The sequence below is a fragment of the Mustela nigripes genome, chromosome 9 (genome assembly GCF_022355385.1).
Source record: "Mustela nigripes isolate SB6536 chromosome 9, MUSNIG.SB6536, whole genome shotgun sequence".
In the NCBI taxonomy this organism is placed as follows: Eukaryota; Metazoa; Chordata; class Mammalia; order Carnivora; family Mustelidae; genus Mustela; species Mustela nigripes.
This window is the reverse complement of record NC_081565.1, coordinates 47,452,647-47,458,626: the sequence shown is the minus strand read 5'-3', so window position 1 is coordinate 47,458,626 and position 5,980 is coordinate 47,452,647.

Below are 5,980 nucleotides of genomic sequence, written 5' to 3'. Positions count from 1 at the left end.
GAGAATAGAAATGGGAAAGTGTCCACTGGATTAGCGACTTATGCTCAGGGGGTGGAACAGTAGGACAGTAGGGCAGCATCAAGTCACTATGTTTTGATTAACAAAGGGCATAGGATGCTCATTTGCTCAAAAGACCCACAGCTGCCCATCTGGAAACGTGAAGGTGTTAAAGGTCAGCAGCAGTGTGGGAACCTGCAAGGAGAATAGAAATGGGAAAGTGTCCACTGGATTAGCGACTTATGCTCAGGAGGTGGAACAGTAGGACAGTAGGGCAGCATCAAGTCAACTGTATCTCTGTGTCTTTCCTGAGACTGAGAAGGTTCAACTGGATGATGGGAGCACAGAGTTCTCCTAGGAAGATATGGTCCATAGCAGTGTCCCCATCAAGGGTGACACTGACACGACAGCAGCCTGCAGGGTATTGGAAGGAGGAGGGTTACCCAGTGTCAGCTGCAAACATCAATTTCAATTGGGAGAAAAATCTACTCTCTTGTGACTCTTTGAAATAGACTTTCTCGACCTTTACTTAGAACCCGTAGTCAGTTCATGGAACTAGAGAGTATTATGTTAAGCAAAATAAGTGAGAGAAAGAAAAATACCCTACTATTTCATTCACTCATGCATGGAATTTCAGAAACAAAACAGATGAACACATTTAAAAAAAAAAAAAAAAGAGAAAAAGCTGTGCCCTGGAAAGTAGACTTCTAACTATAGAGAACAAACTGAAGGAGACTGGAGGGTAGGTGGCCAGGAGGATCAGTTATAGGGATGAGGGTTACAGAGGGCACTTGTAGTGATGAGCACTGGGTATTGTATGTGATGAATCATTAAGTTCTACAGAAATGAATCTTGTGCTGTATGTTAGCTCATGTAAGAAAGATGTTGCGGTCGAGAGCCTAGCACCCAGAGAGAATTCTTGAGATGTCTTCTGTGCAAAACCATGGTTTTATTAAAGCATAGGGACAGGACCTGTGGACAGAATACACTGGGGTCATAAAGAGTGACAATTATATACTTTAGAGTGATGAAGGAGTTAGGGATACCACAAGCCTCCCTGCTATTGGAAACAAAGTTTCCAGGATGTTGAGGGGGCTATCTCTTGTTAGTAAAAGGTCATTTAGGTCAGTAGAAACTCAGTCATGAGACCCTTCAGATGTATATCGGTGAGTCATACACTTTGGGAATGATGGACAACATACATCTTGGGGGGTGGATATAAAAGAATTTTCCAAAGCAATTTTATCTGTTAAAATAGACTTATAGGATGCTGGGGGTTGGGCTAAGATTGCCTTTTTCCCTTAGCAAAGTATTAACAGGAAGGCAGCTGAGTCCCTAGAAGAATGTCACTTGGCCTGTTTGGAGGACTTGTCAATGGGCCACAGGTAGTAAGGAAATTTCATTTTTCTTTTGCCTTTGTTTCCCACATCATAGACTAACTGGAATTTAAATAAAAACTTGAAGAAAAAAAAAGAAAAGATACACATCCTTTGAAAAAGACCAAAGAACTTCAATTCAGCTCAGTTGACTTAAACCACACCCTTAGTTGTCATACTACAACAGACAACAACCCTGTGGCATCTGAAGCGGAATCTGGAATCCTTGATCCCTCACCTTCCCCTCCTGACTGATTTCATGCTATGGGGCCTCTCCTGCTTCTTAATCCTCTTCCATTTCTAGCCTCCCTTTAGCAGGTGCTTCCAGACAATCCATTATCTCACAATTCCTTAATGTTTGACCCTGTATCTTTGGTACCATAAGAATAATTCATCCCTTCTGGTTTCTATTTCTCTCTAAACAGCCGCATAAATAAGCATAATCCAAATGGGGATATTGATAGGATTGATTTAATGATTTCAATGATCTCAGAATAGTTGGCTTATAATCGACTTTGGTGTTACCATCATAAAACACCATCATCTTTGTTCTTATTCAGGTGAAGACTAGAATCTTTTAGGATTGTCCGATTCCCTTTGTTTTAATATTGGATTTCTCAAGGCCATCTTTTCCTGGCTGAGTGGATTTCTAGACTACATGGAGCACTCACAGGATCCTCTTTCCTTCCAGAGAGGGTGAGCAGCTGGGGTCCTGGTCGCCAGTCTCTTGTGAGCTGGTTGGTGACACTCCTCTCATCTCTCCTCAGAACTGAGCACATGTGGATTGAACAAAAGAAAAATCAGGTGGCTGGTCTTGCAAAGCTGAGAGCTGCATGGGGACCCAGGAGTTGGTCTTGTGTGAGCCTCTGGCTGAGGTGGCCACATTCCTGACTTGTGCTAACTCAGTACAGCCTTCACTCTCACCCTCTGTCAGAGCTGCTCATCCCCAGTGCTGCTACACTGAATTTTGTTAACTTATGCTCTGTCCTTTAAAAAAAATTAATATATAATGTTTTATTTGTTTCAGGGTACAGGTCTGTGATTCATCAGTCGTATACGACACCCAGCACTCACTACAACACATCCCTTCCCCAATGTCCATCACCTTGTCACTCCTTCCTCCCACCTCCCCTCCCCCCAGCAACTCTCAGTTTTTTCCCCTAAGACTAAGAGTCTCTTATGGTTTCTCTCCCTCTCTGGTTTTGTCTTCTTTCAATATTTTTCTCTCTTTCCCTATGATCTGCTTCCTTGTTTCTTAAATTCTGCATATCAGTGAGAACATATGATAACCGCCTTTCTCTGATTGACTTATTTAGGTTAGCTTAATATCCTCTAGTTCCACCCATTTCCTTGCCAATGGCATGATTTCATTTTTTGATAGCTGCATAATGTTCATACACACACACACACACACACACCACACACACATATATATCATATCTTCTTTATCCATTCATCTATCAATGGACATCTGGGCTCTTTCCATAGTCTGGCTGTTACAGACATTGCTGTTATAAACATTCGGGTGCATGTGCCCTTTCGGATCACTACATTTGTATCTTTGGGGTAAATACTTAGTAGTGCAATTGATGGTTCATAGGGTAGCTCTATTTTCAACCATTTCAGGAACCTCTATACTGTTTTCCAGAGTGGCTGCAGCAGCTTGCATTCCCACCAACAGTGTAGGAGGGTTCCCCTTTCTCTGCATCCTCACCAACACCTGTTGTTTACTGACTTGTTAATTTTAGCCATTCTGACTGGTGTGAGGTGGTATCTCATTGTACCTTTGATTTGTATTTCCCTGACGCCAAGTGATGTTGAGCATTTTTTTCATGTGTCTATTGCCCATTTGGATGTTTTCCTGGCAGAAATGTCTGTTCATGTCTTCTGCCCATTTCTTGACTGGGTTATTTATTCTTTGGGTGTTGAGTGTGATAAGTTTTCTATAGATTTTGGACACTAACCCTTTATCTGATATGTCATTTGCAAATATCCTTTCCCATTCTGTCACTTATCTTTTGGTTTAGTTGACTGTTTCTTTTGCTGGGGAAAACCTTTTTATCTTGATGAAGGCCGAAGATTTCATTTTTGCCCTTGCTTCCCTTGCCTTTGGCAATATTTCTTTTTCTTTTTCTTTTTTTTTTTTAAAGTTTTATTTATTTGACACAAAGAGATAGAGTACAGGTAAGCAGAGCAACAGGCAGAGGGAGAGGGAGAAGCAGGCTGTCTGCTGAGCAGGGAGCCCGATGTGGGCCTCTATGTGGGGCTTGATGTGGGGCTCAATCCCAGGATCTGGGATTATGACCAGAGCTGAAGACAGCTGCTTAACCCACTTGCCTTTGGCAATGTTTCTAGGAAGAAGTTGCTGCAGCTGAGGTTGAAGAGGTTGCTGCCTGTGTTCTCCTCAAGGGTTTTGATGATTCCCGTCTCACATTGAGGTCTTTCATCCATTTTGAGTCTATTTTTGTGTGTGATGTAAGGAAATGGTCCAGTTTCATTCTTCTGCATGTGGCTGCCCAATATTTCCAACACCATTTGTTGAAGAGAGTCTTTTTTCCATTGGATATTCTTTGCTCTTTGTTGAAGATTAGTTGACCATACAGGTAAGGGCCCATTTCTGAGTGCTCTATTCCATTCCATTGATCTATATGTCTGTTTTTGTGCCAGGACCATACTGTATTGGTGATTACAGCTTGTAATAGAGCTTGAAGTCCCGAATTGTGATGCTACCTTCTTTGTTTTTTTTGTTTTTTATTTTTTCCCCCAACATTCCTCAGGCTATCTGTGGTATTTTCTGGTTCCATGCAAATTTTAGGATTATTTGTTCTGGTTCTGTGAAAAAGGTTGATGGAATTTTAATAGGGTTTGCATTGAATGTGTAAATTGCTCTAGGTAGCATAGACATTTTCACAATATTTTTTTTCTTTCAGTCTATGAACATGGAATGTTTTTACATTTCTTTGTGTCTTCCTCAATTTCTTTCATGAGTGTTCTATAGTTTTCTGCACAAAGATTCTTTGCCTCTTTGGTTAAATTTATTCCCAGGTATCTTATGATTTTGGGTGCAATTGTAAATGGGATCAACTCTGTAATTTCTCTTTTTTCTTTTTCATTTTTATTGTATGGAAATGCAACTGATTTCCATGCATTGATTTTATATCCTGCCATTTTACTGAATTCCTGTATGGATTCCACAAATTTTGGGGTGGAGTCTTTTGATTTTTCCAAATACAGTATTACATCATCTACAAACAGTGAGAGTTTGACTTCTATGCTAATTTGGGTGCCTTTTTTTTTTTTTTTCCTGTCCAATTGCTGAGGCTGGACTTCAAGTACTATGTTGGAACAGCAATGGTGATAATGGACATCCCTGATATGTTCCTGGCCTTAGGAGAAAATTCTCATTTTTTCTCCATTAAGAATGATATTCACTGTGGTTTTCTCATAAATGACTTGTATGATATTGAAGTATGTACACTCTGTCCCTCCACTGTGAAGAGTTTTGATCAAGAAAGGATGCTGTACCTTGTCAAATGCTTTTTCAGCATCTATTCAGTGTATCATATAGTTCTGGTTCTTCCTTTTATTAATGTAGTGTATCACATTTGTTGATGTGTGGATGTTGAACCAACCTTGCAGCCCAGGAATAAATCCCACTTGGTCGTGGTGAATCATCCTTTTAATATACTGTTGGATCCTATTTGCTAGTATTTTGGTGAGAATTTTTGTATCCATGTTCATCAGGGATATTGGTCTCTAATTCTTCTTTTTGGTGGGGTCTTCATCTGGTTTTGAGATCAAGGTAATGCTGGCCTCATAAAATGAGTTTGAAGGTTTTTCTTCCATTTTGATTTTTGGAAACAGCTTCTGAAGAATAGGTAGCAATCCTTCTTTAAATGTTTGGTAGAATTCCCCTGGGAAACCATCTGGCCCTGGGCTCTTGCTTTTTGGGAGATTTTTTGATGACTGCTTCAATTTCCTTGTTAGTTATTGGTCTGTTCAAGTTTTCTATTTCCTCCTGGTTCATTTGTGGTAGTGTATATGTCTCTAGGAATGCATCCATTTCTTCCAGATTGTCTAATTTGTTGGCATATAGTTAGTTGCTCCTAAAATGTTCTTATAATTGTTCATATTTCCTTGGTGTTGGTTATGATCTCTCCTCTTTCATTCATGATTTTATTAATTTGGGTTTTTTCTCTTTTCTTTTCGATAAGTCTGGCCAGGGGTATATCAATCTTATTAATTTTTTAAAGGATCAGCTCCTAGTTTTGTTGATCTGTTCTACTGTTCCTTTGGTTTCTACTTCACTGACTTCTGCTTTAATGATTATTATTTCTCTTCTCTTGCTGGGCATAAGCTCTATTTGCTGTTCTTCCTCCTTCTCCTTTAGGTATAGGGCTGGTTGTGTATTTGAGACCTTTCTTGTTTCTAGAGAAAGGTTTGTATTGCTTTATACTTCTCTCTTAGGACTGCCTTTGCTGCATCCCAAAGATTTTGAACAGTTATGTTTTCATTTCCATTTGTTTCTATATATTGTTTATTCTTCTTCAATTTCCTGGTTGACTCATTAATTCTTTAGTAGGATGCTCTTTAGCCTCCATGTGTTT